Here is a 22,531-nt window from a genome sequence, read left to right on the forward strand (position 1 = left end):
TTTATTTACACTGAACTTAATTTGCCATTCTGCCTTTGGTCAGACACTTTCTGGACGTCCAAATTCACCAGACCTGTTTGATCTCCTCCGTTCCACACTTGTGAAATCCTTTCAGGAGCTGCATCAGCATAGTGATGTGACTTCCTTCTATGAAAGCTGCATGGAGTCTTCCCAGCACATTGGGTTTATTCCGGCGCCTCCCTAATTACATAATTTGGAATGTTTTTTCCAGTTCACATGTGCTGCTGTGCAAAGGGAAGTTCCCCAGCACTAAAATGTAGTGACTTTCCAGGACTGGTAACAGGAAGCTCTATGGATGACACGAAAATCACTATTCAAAAGAAGCTGCTGAATTTCTATGTGTGTAAAGCCAATCATATTTTTCAATTTTTAGTCTTCATTCACCATTGCTATTAGATGGGGTGTGGGTGGACCTTACTGTAATTTTTCTATTTTTGTTGTATTAACAAGCAGCCTTGCTGGAGCAAGCACTGAAGATTGCAGTCTTCTGTGTGTTACTTGTGAATACATCCCATGAAGTTTTTCTTTTTCTTCTCTTCAGGCTTTAACAGGAGTGGAAATGAGGCCAGTGCTGAAATATTAGCTGAAAACTGCAAGACTTGAGGGGAGATTTAAGTCTTGCAGAACAAACTTGCGATTTCTAATGTTCATTGGGTTGTTTCCTGCAGGGACTTAATAAAGAAACAGAAAAAACATACTCTTCTAGAAAATTAAAACCAGTTACTGTTTCTTGTTTCACTATTTGCATACCCTGTGATGATTAAAAAGTAGCATCTTGCCTTGATTTGCCATCTTTTTGGGAAAAAAGGGTTTAACCAAAGAGTTTTCCCAGACTTGTGGACTCCTTTAAAACAAAATCTTTATTTGGCTTTGCTTTTTCCATGGACCTGGATAAAATACAGACTACACTAAGAAGAGTCTGTTTATTTGGTACCTCAGAGACTCCTTTGACATGTGTGAAAATGACCTCTGTGGCAAGGATGCACAAGTCTCTGTGGAGATGAAATAAACAGGGAAAAAAGTAATCTGGATGCTTTAAACCAGTGAGAAAGAATGACGTGCACAGGAACATTAGCACTGTGTTTGATATATCAGCTTGTGCTCTGAACATTACAGAATAGGTGCAATACAATTTATTTTCCTGTTATTTGTCCTTTATTTCTTGGTGGATCTATTGGCTAGGACAGACAGAATAAATATGACATTAAATTTACAATGCATGGAAAACACTCCCTTTCACACTTTATGAAAATATATATATATCAAGACTTTAGTACCCTATGTGAGTAATTTTATATGTATATATATATATATATATGCACATTTGCAAAATCCAGACTTAAGGGCTAACTTTGTTCTATGGACCTAATATTTTTGTAGTGTCCTGTTTGTGTTGTTTCTTTTTGTTTAATAAATCATAATCTATTATTTATATTCTGTGAGTGACTGTATTTGCATCCCTCCACAGCACATTTTATTGACTATGGTGATTGTTTTAAGGAAAACGTATGTTTCCTATTTTTCTATGGAGTATGGCCTAGCTGGAGCATCTGGTTTCAAGTGAAGTGTTTTCCTACCTAACTTTTCCATCTGAGCAGACCAAGGTGTAATAAAGTTAAAAGCTGGGCTTAGTAATACAATGGGTGAAAGCCTTGAAGAGGATAAAAGTTGTGACTTTTAATCATGGAGTCCTTTGTTTAGTCCTCAGTTGGAAAAATGTATCTGAAAACCTTTGATCTGAGGTGAATCTGAAGTAGTTTTGAGTAGAGGTTTGGGTGACTTTGATTAGATGTCTGTAGCTGTCTCTAAGCCAGTAGCTTTTGATCTCTGCTCAAAATAGGGGTTATTTATCTACAGCTAATTCAAACATGGTACTTCTGCATGCACTGTGTTTTACTTGACCAAAAAAACCCCCATGGAAATAAAGTAAACATAAGCTTTAGTTTGACTTTACTCAGAATGTCTTGACAGAGACCTCAGAAAGGGATTCTTTCTACAGAAATATTCTCTCTCACCTGCCTCCCTAATTAACAGGGTTAATAGGATATGTGAGCTCTGTGGAGAGTACAAGATCTTCGTATTTGCTTATGTAGTGTTTCACTAGGATTGTGGTACATCTTTTTTTTATATGACAGAGTTAGAACTCTTTATTCAATAGGAAAGTTTTACAGAACCAGGCAGCAGCTAAACTAGTGAGATTCTGCTGAACTTTTTTGTATTCGTATTTAGGAAAAAGGTAGAAAAAACTCCACTCTAACTGTGAAAACAAACAAAGACATGAAAGCAACTTCAGTAAGTTTCACTTTCTGGATTAATCTTTCTAGGCTTTTAGAATCATTAAGCATCCTTTACAGTACGAAAAAAGTCAATTTTCTGATATAATCTGTGTAAGGGCATGCGGCTTCTTGGTTTTGAAACCTGTGCATTTTGGTTGAACACCTACAGAAACAGAGAATCACAGAATGCTGGTGTTGGAAGGACCCTTTAAAGATCACCCAGTCCAACTGCCTTGCTGTGGGTAGGAACACCTTTCACTTGATCAGGATGTTCAAGGTTGCCCCTTGAACACTTCCAGTGGTGGGATATTCACAACTTCTCTGAGCTACTAGTTCCAGGGCCTCAACAACCTCATAATAAGGAATTTCTTCCTTACATTGAATGTAAATCTACCTTCTTCTAGTTTAAAACCATTACTCCTTGTCCTGTCATTACAGAGCCTCGCCATCTTTCATGAAAGGTTACAATAGTTGGCTCCTTTCTACTCATATCCAAACTTTCTGTGTTGTTTGCAACCTTTCCTTCTGTGGGAGTACCCGTTTTCCCTGCTCCAGACTCTGCTGTCAGAAGAGCCATGTGTGCCATGGGGTGTGGTGCCATGTGCTCCACAGGAGAGACAAGGTGCATTACCCTCCACTGGTTGTCATCTCTGTTGGATGCCAGTGTATGGACATAATGTGACAGCACTTTCCAAGTTCTCAAATGGACTCTGGTATAGGGGTTTGTTTTCAGCCCTTGTGTTTATTTGTAGGAGTAGAGTCTCCTAAGGAGCTTTATAGTGATTCCTTCCGGCCTTTGTTGGATAGGAAAACATTTGCAACAAATGAACTTTTACTCTTGGAAAACATACATTTTGCCATCTTCATTCTATCCCATTCTTGCATTACACACTGTTCTGACTCTATAGGGAAGGGGTCTTTCAGTTGGTGGAAAAAATATTAATAAATGAATGATCTATAAATAAAAAATGGAGACTGCCTAAAGAGGAGTGAAGTTGTTTAAACTAATAGATCACCAGAGTAGCAGAATTGTTTCTGGGAATAACCCCCTATTACAAAACACTTAACTTTTTCCACATTTCAACTTCTGGGTACAATTGTCCTTTAACAAATTTCAGTCCAGAATACAGCGTGAATTCATGTGGCTTCATCTAAAGTGCTGTGGAATTCAATTGCTTCATGATTTTTCTTTTTGCAAATTGTTATTTCTTACCATGTGGGCTCTATAGAATGCTTTTCAAATATATTTATTCAAACGGAAATAAAAAAGTGCAAAATTCCTCCCAGCAGAGACTGGAACTGGGGCTTCATGGAGAAAGTCTTGATCATGTTGAATTAATGTCTTGTGGATTTTCAAAAAAATTAATTCAGGTGGCTGATCTAGTATGTATGTAATTCTGGCTGAAGTTAGTCACTTTGAAAGATTAGTGATTATATAGTTGAGCCTGCAGGACTTAAGAAAAAATCTTGCCATGAAATGCAGAAAAACAACTTTATAGATTACATGTCTCCCTTACACATACTGTACCACATGAGAAAAATCAATTCTGTACCTATGAATTTGGCCCGAGGTAGGCCTCAGTTTGGGAGCTTACCCCATCTAATTTGCCAGCTATATAACATGCTGGGTTTAGTTATTTTCTTAGTGGTGAGGATACTTATTTATTAGGAGGAATAGAAAAGTACTGGACTAGAATACATTTTTCTATGTCCATTGCCTCTTGCAATCAATTATTAACAAGTTTGGGCTTACGGTCAGGGTACTGTTTCTCTGTTTTAGAAAAATACTTCTAATTTACAGCTAAAAAGTATTAGTGATTATTTATACCTTTTGCGGTTATGTTGATCTTGTCTGGAAGTGTAAGTAGACTCTATCAGTATCTGCATTGGTGTTCCCTTCTGTTTGTTACAGACAGCATCATATCTGCTCTCAACCTCCTTTTTGTAGGGTGTATAAGTAAAACTGGTTAAGCTTCATCCATCTTAGGCACCCACACCTGTTCCAGTTTGTGTTTTCATGCATGACTGGATCTGTATGATATTATAGAGGTGGTTTCATTAAAGTGTTTTATAATGAAATCTGTGTCCCTGATGAATAGGAAAATAATTTTGTCTCCATATATATCAGGACTACATTTTTCTTTTACAATGACTTCATAGGTGTGGTTCTTGCTCTTCCTGTTACTGATTGACTCTTTTTTTTTTTTCTGCTCCTCATCAAACTAGTGAAATCCCAGACTATGACAAAAAAACCTTGGAGATTTCTAGCTCCCTGCTCCCTGCTTGGCACTGCTGAATGCTGACTGATTTCCAGAGCTCCATGCCTCAAGATAATCTGGTTTTTCTCAATGTCTAGACAGAGAAGAACTAAGGAATTCCTTCCCTGTGCCCTGTCCCCAAACCCCAAAAAAGTGCCATAACCTTCAGGGGTGGGCACCCAGTGGATGTGCCCTTACTGCCAGTGGCAGCTTCCAGCAGCACGCCAGGACACACCTACTGAAATATGCACATTGCAGGTGGTGCACAAGTCAGTTTGTAGGTAACCCACTCTATGATACTCTGTTCTCTTGATTCTGGTCATGGGGCATGAGCAAAAATGTACAGTTTCTTGAAGAACTCCAAGGAAACCTCCCCCCTCAGACCAACTGTTTTTCTGTCAGCACATCCTTCCCTGTCATTACTTTGTTAGCATCTTACAATTGTTGAATTCAATTCCCATTTTCTACATCATAGTCTTTTCCCATATGACACTGTAGAAAGAACTCTAATGAAGTCCAGATATAGGAAAACTGGTTCATTTATCTTGTCTGGAAACCTATTATTTTGAGAAGTTCAACTCTTGGTAAACCCATTTTCCTTTATACCCCCAGTTTTCGTCTTTCTTCTGTGCCTTTAATGTCTGTGTTGACTTCAAAGTATATTTTAAAACTGTGGATGAAGATCTGCAGTTCAATGGCTTTTAATTCTTAAAATTATTATTTCTCTTTTCTTACAGAAAAAGTTTTCTGTCTGGTATTTGCCAAAAATGTAGACTTAGTATGCCTTGTTTTGAATTAGATGGCAAATAGAACAAAATGGCAAATAACCACAGAATCTCAAAGCAGAATAATCATGCCCCAGTGCAGAAACCACAAATAGACAAGTGAATTCTGGTCTTAGGAGGGGACTTAGAGAAGCTCCAACATTGAGTATTTCCATAATAATCCATATGGAGAAATATTAAATTGAGGCCTAACAACTCTCTTATTCCATGCAAACCTTGTATGATAAACAAAATAATAAGTCAATAGAAAGACATTGTTTGTGGAGCCTGGGAGATGACATCCTTCAGCAGGCTTCCAGCTGATATCAATGGAGTTGAGTGTGACACAGCTCAGAAAGCACTCATCAACCCTGAGGAACTGATATCTGTGTAGCCAGGAGATCTCTGTGCTCTCTTGTACGTTCCTTTAATATTCCCATTCTCTTCGAACCCATTAGCCTGTTTCAACCAAATTTGGAAAGGCAGTAGTAATCAGAAAGCTTTTACAACTCTTAATGTTTAAATGTATGGAGGAGAGGGAAATGTTAACTTTACCACTCAGAGAGGCCAGAGAATAGGCACTGGTAGCATAGGTAAGGATGTCTTAAATCCCCAGTACTGGGAAGAGAGAGTTTCAAGAGGACCTTGAACCCAGACAAGGAGGAAACAAAAAGTGATCTCATGTATCATTAGTCTGGTTTAAAACTGCTGACAGGGCCTGACTTTCACTTTTAGATTTATCTGTACAGATACCTCCAGTCAAGTGACCATGTTGGAGAAAGACCCTATTCAGAGTCATGGGATCACAGGCTTTTGCACACAGTAAGTGGCTCAAGTTTTTCTGACATGCCTGAGAGCAACTGCTATGATGGCAGCTGAGCTATGGTTAAAACCAAAAAGATCCTCTTATCACTTTTGTATCTCTCTTTGACATGGTCCAGATTATTAAACTGGTTAATTTAATTCTGCTGTTTTTCCATGTGCAGCTATGCCCTGGAACATTTGTCTCAGGGATAAAATCATGAATATCTTTGTCTTTATCAGCTGCCTGGTTTTTCTCCATGCCTGAAAGGTCATACTGACAACAGATTTTGGGGTCAAATTTTCTGGGTTTTACTGCTTCAGGATTAGAATATGCAAGATGTTTGCAGAAGAATAAAAGGATTTTCTTCATTGTAATCTAGAGAGAGGATTTTTCTTTTCTTATTCTTCTTAAAGATGGATGGATTTCCACTTATGTTGTCTCTGTAAATGGCATCTATTATTGAGCATTTAATATCTTCTTTTCCTACCTAGCATGTCATAATCCATGTTAACAGACATTTGTCAGGAGTGTGGGTTGGTCTAACAGGCCAACTATTAATAAGCTTCTTATCTTCTCATTTAAGCAAGTGTTTTGCCTAAATTTTTCCTAATTGTAGTCAAAAACTCTGTAATAACTGTGATTTGTGCCTGACAGATCTCTGCCATTACTTTTGAATGAGTAAATCTGTAGAACTGTAGTTCTGACTGGAGGAAGGAAAGTAAAGGAGTGATTGGGTTAACCAAGGAGATGCCTGAAGAATGGGTTTAGAGAAATGTCCTGAGGAAATGGGATTGAATTCATTAGTTTCAAGTTCAGTAGAGTAGTATTTGCTATTGTAAATCTGGGGTAGTATAGTTAAGCAAGAGCTATACAAACAGGAAAAAAACAACAGCTCTTGCTCGAAGAAGCAATTTAAGGATTGCTTTGTGTCACGATTTGAATAGAAAGCTGTGATTGCCATGCAGTTCCTATTTGTAAACTAGATTTTGCCTCCAAGATGTTTGAAGCAAGTTCCTGATCTGTTCCAAAAAGGGTTGGATGCAGCTGGAGTACAGTGTCTGGCTTGGGGCATTTCAACTAAATAAAAATGACAGAGGTTAAAAAAAAAAAAAAAAAAAGAAAGGGCTGAGCTAAGAGAAATACTATAATAGAGGAACCAAGGAAAAAAAAAGTTCAAGTACTGGGGTTACTTAGTTTAAGGAAATGGAGACTGAGGGGAGTTGGAATTACAGTTTCCAAGTGTCAATTGACTACTGCAAAAGAAAAAGAACTAACTATTTCTCCAGGTCTCTGGTGAATAAGGGTGGTCTTCAAAGGTTTTAAAACTGCATAAAAAGGTGCAGGACAGATACTATATAAAACTCCTTGCAGAAAGGACAGTGGAGGTAATTACTAGAGGTAATTGTCTAGGGAGCTCTAGGCTAAAGTCTGGAGCAAGAATAGTTCAGACAAACATGAGTAAGGAATGGCAGTGAGACGGTCTTGGGGACAGAAGGTGATTATCTCCTGAGGTCCCTTTTGGGTCTGTTTTCTCAGTCATTGTGGTTCTCCTGTCTTATAAATCAAGACTTGCTCTTAATACAGCTCTTTATTACTGTACTGATGGTTTCTATTTCTGGAGTTAAATGACTACCTTAAAAAGACAGCTAGTTTAGTTAAATATGCCTCCAAGTCTAGTTTAAAAGTTGTTGGAGCTCACTGAAAGAGTATAATCTTGAAAAACATGGTATGAACAGGGTAATAAATGCATTTTAATGCTGAAGCATGTAAAAGTTGTGCAGCATCTTCTGACTGATCTGCTCATGACATACAGTGCTTGTGGTTTAGCTACAGAGCAGGACGTTGTTCTTGCCTATTTGATCATCTGAAGAAAGACCCAGGGAGTACCATTCCTGGTTCCCCAGAGACTGCAAGCAGTATTTGAGGGCTCACAAAACTTTGATTCCTCGTTGATGTGTTAAATAAGAGAGTTGACTGAAGAAACCTCTAATATTTGCCTTTCAGTGAGGGATTTCTGACTAGCTCAACATTTAGTATCGAGAGTCAGGAAAAAAAAATGGTTCCTTCTCCAGATATGAGGATATTGTGAAAACCAGTGTAATCTTGCTTTGACCTTAACATACAAAAGAATTTTCTCTTTCGGTTCTGTCTCAATTAGATATGCATTTAGAGAAACTGCTGTATTAATCTTCTTTATTTTAAGTCATCAGGCATACTTGCTCATATAGCCACTGTCTGATGAGAATGTGGCTACAAATCAACATTTATTAACAGAATCATTAAATGATGTAAAACAACTATATGGCTGTAGTACTCTTCCTACAAAGCAGCAGAATCAGATTTTATTCTTTAAAATGCTCTGCTCTTGCTGGGCTAGATTTCCAGTGGCTATAGATACTTTCTCCTTGTGGTGAGAATTGCCATTGTCCTGTGTGAAATAAAAAGTCTCTGGGCTTGAGTCAGCTCTAACTTGCCGTGGCACAAGTGAGACCGATTTCAGGTCACAAAATGAAGTTGAAAGGGGATAGACAGAACACCATTGCATGCTTCTGAGTATGAGTAACTTTTCAGAACTCATGTGCCATTTCACAGTGTACAGTTTTTGGGAGCAAGAGAGTGTTAGTGGATGGCTCGTTTATATGGGTTTTAGTGGAAAAGTGTTTGTTTACAGCAGCCTCATTATAAACTCTAGACCAATTTCACAAAGCTGGCTAGTAGACGAATGATCCTTTCCATCTTTCTGTTTGCCACCCATGCACTAATACACATTATTTCTCTTCTAGTCCCATAAAATTTCTTTTCATTCCTGAGCAATTTCTGTGCCGAGGGCCAGTGCAGCCACTGCCAGCACTTCTGTGAATTATTTGCTTCCTGTTGTTCTGTCTTCTTTACATCTCATGACAGATTAATTCAGTAAATCTTTTGATCCCCCTTCACCTTCATTTATAGTGACACATCTACCAAGACTTTCTAAGGCTCTTTTCTCCATGGTAAAAAAGACCACAACCCCTTCTCTATTGTGATGCCTTGAGAGGATACCTAGAACAGAGGCTAGACACTGTTAAAGGAATAAAGTAGGTATTTATTAAATAGGCCTTCAAAGGATACACCTTGGGCAGTACAGGAATCTGGCTAAGGCTACACCCAAGATGGATGATGGGTCATGAGTTTTCACACTTTTATGAGTTTGGGTCCATTTACATATTGGGGTTAATTGTCTAATTACAGCTTCAGATTATGAAGTTCCATCATCCCAGATTGCTTTCCTCAATTCGCTGTTATACTTTTCGGGCCTGAAGCTGCAAAAGTGTCCTTGGTTCTCAGGTTGGAATAGGATTGTCTTGTCTAACTAAACTGTGAAGAGAACTTGCTGACACTTCATATGAAGTTCACAGTTACAAACTAATGCAGTACAGAATCCAGAAAATGAGAAAGCTAAAACTTAAGGCATTATTTTTAAGGTATCAGAGTCAGCAGTTTTCTTTTCCTAGGGCTGAAACAGTCTTCACATGGAGCAGGCACATCTGGAGGAACATGCTGGGAAGTAACTAATGCCATCAGGTGGAACTCCAGTGATGACTTGGGCTGTTGGGCTCCACAGTGGGAGAAAGGTCCAACATGCACTTATAACGCACCGCCTCATAGTAGGTTTGGTAAGGACTTGGCTGCGTTTAGGTGGGGACAGTGTCTCTTTTCTCTGTCTCCATGGGCTGGAAAGGTGCCAAACACACTGTTGGTTAGCTGAGTTACATCCAAGCTGGAGGTGCTTGCAAGGTAGATTAGTCTTATTGCAAGGTCCTAAAACCTGGATGCTCATGGGAAAGGATTAGTGATGTTCTGAGCTGGGAATTAGGGAAGCAGGTAGAAGCAGAATGGAGATTTAGGGTTCAGGAAGAGTGGCTTCTAGACAAAAGTGTATGAAACTAACAGCTAATTTAAGAGCAAAACCAAAGTCTCAAGTTAAAGGCTCTAAAGAGAAATTCAAACAAGCTGGTAGGGGTGGTTTTAATAGTGGTTAGGGCTCTACCAAACCTGTTAAATTTAGTACAAAGTAGCAGCCGAAACACTTTAAAACCAGATGTTTGTGATTATAGAGGGAGTCCTTGGGCTAAAGGGAGGGATGCGTTTTTACATTATACTAGGTTTTACTAAGATGGAAAGTAAATTTGGAGCCTTAGCAAACCATGAGGGGTCACAGGATAGGTGGCTCCTCAAGGGGTTTATTTCTTCAGAACAGGCACATAGTGGTTTTGAGATGTGATGCAAAGAGAAGCCTAAAGCTGACTTAGCTGACTTAGACATATGTACGTAGGGCTGGGAGACACAGAGAAGACAAATGCGTCTGGCAAATATGTGTGAAGGGTGTTTGTTTGTCTGCAAAATGGGTGGGTTGGTTTTTATTGCAGCACAGTTTTAGGAGAAAAAAACTGCATTGCTTTCATGTTATTCCTTTGAAATCTGCTGCTGCCCCCTTGCTCTTCACTCTGACCTTCTTCTTGTGAGAATCACAGAATGAGCTTCTCCCCGCAGCAGACACGCGCTCCAAGGTCACAAGGCTCCTTGTGACTTAGCAGTGCTCTGCTTGTCCTGCCATGTGTTTAGCTCTTCCACAGTCCAAAAAAAGAATTAAACACCCATCTGAGCTCTCCCAAAAAGGCAGCCTCCGTTTTCTGCATTTCCTCACCCTTCAAGCATCCTTTGCCAGTCATGCCTCGCAAGAAGAGCAAATCTGTCAGTCTGCAGCTCTTCCATTACCTTGGATGCATATTAATGACAAGGTTCCTCAGTGATAGGCTGACAGGTGTTTGAAACAAATCTCTACCATGGGGGTCCATGTTGCATCACTGATTTGTGTGCTGCCATTAGCTTCTATCTGCCTACTCTGCTACATTTATTCTGTGTTTTGGTTCTCTTTCTACAAACCTGAGCTCTTTAGTCTAGGAAATAACACTCTTATCCTGTGGTTGGAGATACATTTTCCTGCTAATTTTATTCTTTGGTGGAGTGCACCGTTGTAATTTCTGTATAATAATGCTTCTGCAGCAGCATTGGCTAAAAAGGGAGGAAAATTCACTGTCAGTCACAAGGAAGGTGGACTGGGATTGTTTATTTAAAATCTGCTTTTTGGATCCTTGGATATCTGACTGTTCTCATTCTCTGACACACTCGTGAAGATGTTGGAAATCCTTTTTTTCCTAATAGGAAGAGAACTGTCAGTATGTATGGAACTACAAATAATTTTCCAGTGTCACAGTGAGATCAGCTGAGTCATAAATGTTCTTGAAAATCTCATCCTGTTTGAAGAACGCATTGCAAAATGTGGCTGACAAGTATAATGGTGTTTCCCATGGGATGGACCTCTTGTGGGTGAAGATTCATTTAAGCTGTGTTATGTTCCTATGAACTAGCAAACCCACCTTTTTTATGCAATACTACACATATTTCTTCTCATAATCCTAATTCTATAGGTAGAGTTTCCTTGGAAAGGTTCTCATACAAGCACTTGGACAGAGAAAGAACTTGGCTCTGTAACTGGGCAGCCTACCCTAGCTCGCTTCCTTGACAAATTTGCACTTGATTCATATTCCCAAGTCTTCCATCATCATCAACCCTCAATCCTCTGTCTCTGTAGGGAGAAGCAGGCTCTGTATTCAGTGATTATTTTGAAGATGAATGTGTTGGGTAGTTTTGATTACCAATTTGCTATTTTAAGTCCGCATTGTGCTTTGATGGCTCTTATGGGATTTTTCTCTTACAGTAAGAGACGAAGATCTAAGGGGTGTCTATTTGGTTTTTCTCATCCCATAACAATACAAAATGTCATCTTGGACTAAGCAGATACACATGTCACCAGCCACATGGCAGTGTATTAAATAAAAACAGTACCCTTCATACAAATACTTGAATATTTAAGTGGATTTAAGGGAAGAGAAGCAATAAATGAAATACTTTTGGAGTATGAAACTAGCCTGCTATTGCTTCATGCTCAGTTTAAAAGCAAAACCATCTTAAAATGTCTCCTCTTAATTTTTTGATGCTTATTTTTAGGCTCAGCACAATTAAGAGATTCCCATTTTCAGGCCAGTGCATAAGTAACAGGTTTATAGCAAAAGGGCAATTATATTTAATCTTAAAACCAAATATTTCTCTGACTAATCCAACTGATTTTTTTATTAGATGTCTTAATCTAAATACGGTATCTCATTCTGAATTCAAGGAATGTAACCATTTCCTCCTCCTGCTGTAAAGTATGATTGGTTTCTACTTGCCTCTGCTCTCATCCAAACCAATTAGCCTACAGAGGTGGAAACTATTCATTGTTCTGCATTTAAGGTACTATCATGCTATTACACTCAGTACACTTTCTTGCTATTAAACTCAATACATTTTAGCTTGTTCCTTATTAAAATGATCTGTTTTAAAAGTGGTACTTTGTTCTAACACTGTGTATTTACATGGAAGACACTTTAAGGTAAGGTCCTATCACTCACAAGTACTGTATATGCAATACTTGTGCACTAAAAACATGTCTGGTATAAAAACTGAGTCTGTGGTTTGCCTTAATAGAATCAAGAAAATTTGAAATCTTGAAGTTGTACATGAACTTACATGCTTGCTGACGAAGTGCCAAGGACACCACTTGGGAGACATATGTTAGCTGTAAGGGTGTTAGTATCCAGTGCCCCTCTAATGGGGGTCTGGTGCTGCAGTTGCCTCATGCCTGAGGTCCATCTTACAACTCTGAGTAGCCTCATTGAAGCTAGCACACTACTTAGATTGTCAGTACTAGCAGGATGACTCTGTGATGGCCCCAATCCTTTCAACACCTCTCCATGAGCTTAATTTGGGATTATTGATGAGTTTACAATGAAGTACATATGTAAGAGCTGGCAGGATTTGGTGTTCCTCATTTGCTGCTACTAGGACAGATTTCTTAATACACCTATTGTATTTTAATTTAAGAATATTTTTGTTTCAGTAATCAGGACATGTTTACTACAATCAGTGAACATCTTCTGGGACTAAGACAGTCCGTGTTAGCAGAAAACAACATCCCTATAAGAGGTGGTACCATTTCTTTTCCTGTAACCAGCAGATATTTTGAGAACCTCATTGTACTGAGGTTTCAAGTCAAGCTAGTGAACCAGGATGAACATAAGACAGAGTAACTGCAAATCCCAGGAGCTGTATTTACTATCCCACTGTAATGTGAATCATTCCTGAAAACAGCCCTTGGACCATCTCACTGTGGTTTGAGTAGCTTTGGTGTGTTTTTTTTTAACCTAATACTTTCTACCTTCTAGCTTAAATACAGAAATATACTGGTGTATTTTGGATTCTGACAAAATTTAAATTAAGGGGTCTTCATGCTTCAGCCTCTTTAGAATGAATGGGAGAGTCTAACCTGTTGTTTCTGTGCTCCACTTTTTATTTTGACAGATGTAGCTACATGCAATTTTCCCAAATCTTTACCTTGCAAATCCATCACCTCTACCAGATGAAGGCCTGTACCTCTACCTGGCACTCACTGTGGAAACATTTAAAAACCTGCAGATGAGAAATCTCTTGAATTCATGTTTTGTTTTAAAAGCAGCCCTGTGACTTTTACAGATGGCATTGCTGGGCAGAATTGTCCCCTATTGTGTTTCTTCTATAGTCACTGCAACAAAGTCTGAGTAATTTAGCCTCTTGTCCTGGGTTGTGTCCTGCACTGCTAGAATGAGTGGCAAGGACACGATGATTGTGGTCCAAGATTAAATGGGGGGTGTGATGAGCATCATGATTTGTGAAAAAAAACCCCAAAAAACCCCTAAAATCAAACCCCACAAGGGGGCTGGTTTAGGTGGAGGCTGTTGATGTGCTGTGTTAGGAGATCTGCATAGCAGTCCTATTGATTGGGGCATTTTTGGCTCTGAAAAGGGAATTGATTGCGGGCTTTTCCTCTTTTTTTCTGATTCCTTTAAATTCTCTTTTTTCCTGTGTGGTGCTGTGCAAATGCCACCCTCAAGTCCTGTAGCTCATTCCCTGATTATGAACCTTTCTAGGGAAGCCAATGTCTGACATGGTTGGTTCCTACTGTCACTCGATTTGTACCCTTGGAGCAATGGGAGGGATGGGAACACTGAGGAGCCTGTGCTGGCTGCCTGAGGATCTTACAGTTAATTCCAAGGTTACTCAACATATATGTCTAGAAACCCTTCTGATAAAAGATAATCTTGTGATTTTGTCACCTAGAATGTCTTTAAAATGTGTCACGGCTCAGCTTAGTTTGATTACTGAGGTTTGTTCTGGATCTGGTTTGTAGCAGTGACAACTCATGCTGCTGCAGTGTTAAATTCTGAGGGAAAAAGGTATTAATTCTTTCCAGCAGGAAATTATTTGGTCTAATGTATTGTATTTACAAGAAACAGCAACATTTTAAGTTAAAAGTTAGAGTGAAAAATGAGAAAATTGTACATGCTTCAAAGAAATTTTTCATGGGGGCCAGTTTCTAGGAATATCGTGTAAAAGAAAGAGGACATTTACAGTAAAATCAGTAAAATATGAAGTCTTCTTCACGTATCAGGGTGAAATGTGGTGTCTAATAGGAAGAGAGTTGTCTGAAAACTCCACTACAAACAAAAAGACAAAAATAAGATCCGTGGAATGCGTGTTTATAGAGCAAAATTGGAGAAGAGCAGTGCTGATCATGCAAGGGACAAGTTGCTATGGTTGAGCTGGAGAAATAGCTGGAGTTCCCATGTTCTGCTGAACTCTGCATTTTTATTGTTTTAGATTTTAATGTGTAGCTTGTGAATTCAGTGTAGTTTTAATTCTTTGCTTATTTTGTTCACATCCCTTTCCTCTGCCACACTTAGCAGAGCAATAGCGTGAAAGGGAGCATGTTTTCTCTACAGGACACAGACCAAACTGTTATGAGGACTTAGTTAATTTTTGTTTATTCTTTGGCAATGAAGAAGGAGAGCTTGTTTTGTGTCATTTTTTCTCAGATGCCACAAAGTTCAGCAACATTAGATATTGCATGAAATACATACCCCAAGAAACATTTGTTTCATTTCAATGATGTTTCTCTATATTCCAGAGCAAACATTCAGCTCATTTCCAAACTGCCTTAAAATAATCCTCTCCAGCCCTCCCTCTCCCCAAAACAAAAGAAGTTTTCCTTCTCAGAAGAGCATCTGTTATTTAGCAACGTCTGAATTTCCATAAATAATCCCAGATTTCCCCTGCACAAAGATATAAACAATTTTTCTGCGCTCAAACCTCCCCTTGTCTCAGATTCCCCAAATGAGGAGAGTGGGAGAGGAGGCACCAGTGGGGGGGGTTTGTAGGGACACCCATGTCACGACAGAGGTGGGGCAAGGCAGATGTGGCTGTTGGGCCCTTGTGGGATGCAAAAACTCTTTGGCTGGGTTGAAGACCTCCACCAGAGGGGATTTTTGATTTTTGGTGTTTTGAGCAGCCAGCTGGCCTCGTGGACTGTAGATCCTGTCTGGCTTGGCCATGGGTTGGAGAGGGAAGGGATAGGCTGGGTTAGGGAAGGGAAGATGCCACCCTACCCCTCACCTGAGTTGTGAGGCAGATGTCTCTGGTGGGGACCCACCAAAAGGCTATTCAAGACTGGACACAAGTCCCAGCTCTGGGTTTCTTTACATAATATTTCTGCAGGAGAGGGCAGAGGAAGAGTTAATATCTTCTGAAAATTCTTCCTTTTATTCATAGCTAGGAGATTTTTTTTTTGGCTTGGGGTTTTTTAAGCACTCAATCAGCAAGTAATGAAAAGGAATAGTAACTGAGCAACAGAAGATAATGGCAAAAAGAGATAGGAGTAGTTCTGAAGAGATCAACTGCTTCACAAATTAATGAAATTAATGAAATCTGGTTTTTGGATCCCTGATGTAGTGATACTGTAATCTTAATGCTTGAATATATAACTTGAGAAGCAACTGCCCTTAAAAGATTTGTTTGTTCTTGTGGCAAGAATGTGTTTTTGTATTTTCTTCTGGGCTAAAGTTGCTGACAAATTAAACCATGCTTTTGGTTGGTTTAATTTTCACCCCGAAATTATTATTATTATTTTTTAATTGCAAAATGCCAGGATGCTTAAATTTCTTCAGTGATACAGTAAGCAAGGACACCATTTTTTCCATTAAAGCCTTGGGATGTTTTTTAATATATCTTGTATGTACACAAGAAAATCTGTTTATTTGGGATTGGCTGCCATTTCAAAGTGAAGATAATTTTCTTTGCATTGACCTTGTCCTATGATTGTTTCTCTTCCATTCTGTCACAGGTCCAGACATCTTCTCTATGCTTTGAAAATCCTGCATGAATTAATTTCATTATTAGCCTCAATATTACTCCTTGACTGTTTTGTGCATCCCTCACCTGCTGACAACTCTGGTGGGTCTTCTGATGGGTCCACTGATCTTCTAACTTGCTTCCATTGGGACCACTTTTCTCTCAAGTGTGAGCTATTGGACAGTGGATACAGCCTGAACAAATATTCCTGTTCGGTATTTGCAGTTGGTTTGCCTGTAAAACAGGAGGAAATAATCCTGAGGTTTAGAGCTGGATGGAAGGGCTTGTGGAGCCTGCATTTATATGTATGAAAATCTTGCTGTTGGATTGGCCCTGTAAGGAAAAGAGTGCAGAGAATTACACTCACTTTACATCCTAATAGGGCAGTGCAAAGACATCCCACTGTCAACTGCTGAAGTTGATTTGATTTGAATTCAACAAAACCATAGAAATGTTTTCATTTTGCTGCTTTGATGTTTTTATGTCTTTTAAAAAAAACTTCTTATACTGAAAAGATGGTAGCATCTTTTTCTTTACAGTTTCATGACAATGAAATGATTTGATGTGATATGTGAAAAGAAAGCAAGAGTACCTTAGAGTAGTTTAGCTTGTTTGAACACTGTCCGCTTTTAAAACTTACATACCGATGCACAAATCCAGCTGAAATTATAAATCTGTGTAAACTTAAGTTACCCAAGCTCAGCAAGGAAGTTTTGACTTTCTAAGCTAGCCTTTGTTCTTGCCAATGTCACTGACTGCTCTGGTACCTGAAATAGGACCTCTAGTCTCCTCTTGGCCAGGACAGCTTTTTATATCTCAGGTCCTGCTGTGTATCTAAATATTTCTCTTTAATGTGAAGAACTTGTTTTTCTAGAGGAAGAGTTTTCTGGGAAGGGATCCAGGAGTCACCAGTGCTCAGCTGCACTAAGAGCTCTTGCAGAGTGCAGGATCAGCAGCAGTTGGTGAGGAGCTCTCTGATGCTGTGAGCTACAATAGAAGGAATAGGTTATGAAGCCTTCCCTTACCCTGGGCCTTCAGGCACAATACTTGTCATTCTGCACCATCCCAGAGGGTGGTGGGATGGGGTCCAGTGGCTTTCTTTCCACTCCTGTAAAAACTCACCAAGAAGCAGTTTGCTAAGAAAAGCATTGTTTTTCTGAAAAAAAACCCCAAACCAATATTAGAAATAACACTCTTTTAAAGCATCAGACACCTTCATTGCAGGTTATTTGTTGGTGTTCCCACATGCCTTGATACCCCAAAATGAATCTAATCTTAAAATTGAGCACATTTCTATCTTCAGCAGCATCTATGTCTTCAGTCTGTTTATTTGGAGTTTTGCATGGCATCAGTTCCTGAGGTTTTGGTGTGCCTTATCAACGTATGAAATGAAATCACGGTTTTTGCTTGAAGATATGAATAACCTGAAATCTAATCACCAGAGAGACTGCCCTTCTTCCCTCTGCAGTGCTGCTGCCATGGGAACTGCCAGAGACGACCCATCGAGTTCCCTTTCCACAGACAGGAAGTCTTCTGGTTGTTTGTCATCTCCCCCACTGAGTTTATAGTCTTCCCAGTGAGCTTCAAAATCCTATCCCTTCTCTGCCTCACAGAGGGACACAGCTGGCTGTTGGATTCACTGGGCTTCAGATCAGGAAATGCACACAGAATCTTTTTGAGTGCCCTCGTGTTCCATGGTGGTGAAAGTCAGGAAGTTTTGTGGTGTCAATGGAGGCTGCATCAAACATTTCATGTACAGTGTGTAAAGCAGTAAAGGCATAGAGGTGGCTAAAGTGTGCCTGTGAATGTAAAAGCTGTACATGTGTTTCGCTGTTGAAGTCTTTCTCTGAATGCCCTGCAAGGGGAGGGATGCATCAGAGCTCAAAACTTGGACGATTTTAGGTCAACAAAGTTTCTCTTTTTAAGGGGAAAGAGAAAGGGTGTGTGGAAGATAAAAACCACTGTTCTTCTCAGATACACCCTCTTCTTACAGGACACATATGCTATTCATTTTTGCTGATGGGGGAAAATATTTGTCCATTTTACTTTGTAAATCAATGCTGAGATTATGAGATTGAGGTCCTTTTTGTAGTTGTGACTTCCCAACTGCAAACTTAAATTGTAATAAAATTTCTGGAAAAACCTTTTCTGAAAGGTTTCTTTTCTCCTGCCTATATATTCTTTTCTATGGCTTCTCTAAAGCAAAGCCCCACAGACTTTGTTTACTTGGCTAGAATTCAGGTCAGCTTTTGATTTTTTTTATGCCATTTACATGAATTCTACACCTGTGAGTTTCATTCAGCTTAGGAGACGTGAGGAGGGATGAAGGGGTATCTTCTAACTGAGCCTGCCCAGCCTGTGGCCAGAGGGGCCAAGCTCTGGTGCAAGGGAAGGGCACCTGGCGACTGAGAAAATGGTGGTTTTTATGACAGTGTCAAAATCAGATACTGGGAAATATTTTACACATTTATTTATCTGCCTGATATGGTCTTCTAGATTTTGCTGTTTTGGAAATATGGTCTTTGGTCTCATGATTTCTGAAACAATACTTGACTATCTCTGTCTTTTGCGGTGGCTTTCCAAGAGTCTCAGATAAAGGACTCATGGAAAAGGACTGGATTTCAGAGGTTTACACAAACCCCTTAAGCACCATGTGCTGACTGTAGGACTTGAAAATTAACTTTTTCTAACAGGTAGGGTTTTCTCTGCTCTGCCAACCAGCTGCAGGTGGTGTGCAATTGCAGAGCCTAACCCAGTGCTGTCTCCTGCAGTGGAGACAAAAATATGTAAGACATCTGTGTCAATAAAATGTTCTGACAGGAATTATTCCATTGCTGTCTGTGACTGCAGTGGCACTGACAAAAATCACAGATGAATTGGGACACAAGTGTGGGAATGTGTCTACCTGAGCTGGATCCACTTCATCCCTGTTCTCTGTGAATGCAAATACTGTAGTACCTTCACTGAATGGTGGAGCAAATATTTAGAAATGGAGTTGTTTTAAGTTCTCTGAGCCGCTGCTAAATCTCATGTTGCAAAAGTTTGCTGTTTACCAGAATCCTGAGTGACTCCCAGGAGCTCTCTCACCTCTTCTGCAATGAAGACCTTTGCAGGCACAGATGCCCACTGAATTTCTGCCAAGAACAACTTTCCTACCTCCAGTACGTGCATGGCAGGGAGGAGAGGACACCTGGAGTGCTGGTGCCCCTGCTGCTGGCTGAGGCACTGGCAGGGTTGTGCTCACATGTCCCTGACTTAGTGTGTGTGAGAGAAACAAAGGGGAATAGCTGAGCTCCTTGCATCTGGCCCTGTTTGCCTGCTAGGCAAAAATCAGGTTTAAGGGGGAATAAACGCTCCTTTCTTCATAGTACTACCCCTCTTGCTGCACAAGCCACTTCCTACACATCCACTGTTGGGCTCACCATTCCAGGCTTTGCCCAGCAGGAAAAAGGAGTGGGTGGAGTGTCTGCTTAATCACTCACAGGTGGTCAGAGCCAGGGGTGCTGCAGATGCTGGCTCCTCACAGTGGGTTGGTGAGGGTCTGGCAGTCCATGTTATGGAACGTGGCTGGAGCATCTTGTTACAGCTGTGACTGTGTCACAGGGAGACTCCACATGATTCCACTCTTGCCCTTTGGTGAGGATGGTCACATGGGTTGCATCTCATGCTCTGTAAAGCTCAAAGGGTCAGTTTATTTTACTTTATACTTGCATGTAGCTCATGTTCCAGGAGGAGCGTGTGTCGACCGCTTGGAGGACAGGAGGGCTCTGCAGAGGGATCTGGAATGGTTGGATCGATGGGCAGAGTCTAACAAAATGAAGTTTAATGAGTTCAAGTGTTGAGACCTGCACTTTGGCCACAATAACCCCCTGCAGCTTTATAGGCTGGGGACGGTGTGGCTGGACAGTGCCCAGGAGGAAAGGGACCTGGGGGTTCTGGTCAGCAGCCAGCTGAACATGAGCCAGCAGTGTGCCCAGGTGGCCAAGAGGGCCAATGGCATCCTGGGCTGTATCAGGAATGGTGTGGCCAGCAGGAGCAGGGAAGTCATTGTTCCCCTGTACTCAGCAGTGGTGAGGCCACACCTTGAGTATTGTGTCCAGTTCTGGGCCCTCAGTTTAGGAAGGACGTTGAGATGCTTGAACGTGTTCAGAGGAGGGCAACAAAACTGGTGAAGGGATTAGAAAACAAGCTATATGAAGAACGTCTGAGGGAGCTGGGGTTGTTTAGCCTGGAGAAAAGGAAACTCAGAGGTGACCTTATCACTATAACTTCCTGAAGGGTGGTTGTAGACAGCTGGGGGTTGGTCTCTTTCTCCAGGCAGCAACTGACAGAACGAGAGGACACAGTCTTGAGCTGTGTCAAGGGAAATATAGGTTAGATATTAGGAAGAAGTTCTTCACTGAAAGAGTGATAAAATAATGGAATAGTCTGCCCAGGGAGGCGGTGGAGTCACCATCCCTGGATGTGTTTAAAAGGAAACTGGGTGTGGCACTTGATATCATGACCTAGTTGAGGTGTTAGGGCTGGGTTGGACTCGATGATCTTGAAGGTCTCTTCCAACCTACACATTCTGTGATTCTGTGATACTGTGACTTTCTGCTTCTCTCCTGTGGCACTGGAGTTGTTACGAAAACCTGGTGGCTTGACTGTTTTTCTCCTGGGGTCCCAAAGACTCATTTGTCTGCAGTAAGGGAATTATCAGTGTTCGGCAGCAAACACAAGAGGCTGTGAGTGAAAGCGAGAACAAGGGCATGAACTGTCCTGGGCCAGTGCTTTTGGCCACTCCAAGTCTGGGTGCCTACCAAAAGTAAAACTATTAGCACTTCAGCAGCACGTTTCAGGCTTTCTCAGAGCTCAGAAGAACCTTTGGTACATTCAATGGCCATGCCTATTCAAGTATTTCAGTTTATTTCATTTTCTGTGCAAAAAGGACTGCCTGTGCCTAATTATTCTAGCGCCATTTCTGAAAGTTAGGGGTGCTTTCATTTTGGCAAACACCTAAATTAGTGCTTGTAAGGCTTTTTCAAAATGATGTGCAAGAAAATAAGGAACAATAGGCAATTTGCTATCTTTTGCAAGGAGGGGGTGGGAGAGCAGCTGAATATGCCATCCTGCTTCTCCACATGAACTAGTTCAGAGCTGAGACTTGCTGCTACAACCCACTACTTCCATGAGAAAGGAAAACATCTGACTGCAGTGATTTCTGTTCCTCTTCATGTGGTGAAGCACAGAGGCCCTTCGTGACCGTGGCATCTGACCAGGGCAGTGTAGGGATTCCTCCTCATGCCAGTCAGGGAGGTGTCCCCCCTTGGCATGCACTCAATGTCATTCCAATTTCATGTGACTGCACATCTGTTGCACGATGTGGGAGTGAACAGGCTGCTCCAGGGGATGCTAACACATGGGTTACAGCCTCCCTACAACACTGACACCCTACCTCCATCTTCCAGCTAAACTGGTGTTTGATCCCACATGAAGGAACCCCTTGGTCAGTCTAATACCTGCTTGCTGTGTCCCCAGATTTTATTATAACATCAGAACTCAATGCCCTGTGGCACTGGAAACAGTTCACAACTGATTTTTACGTTGTGCTGTTTGCACCTGTGCAAACTGGCTCTGAAAGGCTGACAGGCACATCAGAGGAACCCTGAAAATGCCATTGGTTCCCCTCTGTGTACCCGTGAATGCACAGTGTGAATAATCCTGTTGGGGAAATGGGGCTGATTTGGACTTGACTCTCTTGCCCTAAATTCTGTGAATTATTATACCACAAGAGAAGAAATTATTCCTTGATTTGGCTAGATTTAGCCACTAGATTTGGGAATGACCTTTCAAAATCCTGTCAATTTATCCTGGTCTTTCCTCCCTCCTCTTGGAAGTAAATATGTTGATTCTATTTTGATAAAGCTCCTTCAAATCTGGGGCACCTTTTGGCTGCATCTCTCCCTCCACTGGAAATAATGCACTCCCTTCCCCTGTGCTCTCTGTGCTGCTCAAATTCCTCATCTGCAGCAGGCGAGCAGCCAACTCCTTTTCTGAGCATCTCTTGTATGGGGCTCCATCCAGATGCTTTGGGAGAGAGAGCCGGTCAAACAGACAGTGCTG

This window comes from Chamaea fasciata, unplaced genomic scaffold (genome assembly GCF_029207755.1).
Source record: "Chamaea fasciata isolate MVZ Bird 193981 ecotype frontalis unplaced genomic scaffold, bChaFas1.0.hap1 SCAF_1, whole genome shotgun sequence".
Taxonomy (NCBI): domain Eukaryota; kingdom Metazoa; phylum Chordata; class Aves; order Passeriformes; family Sylviidae; genus Chamaea; species Chamaea fasciata.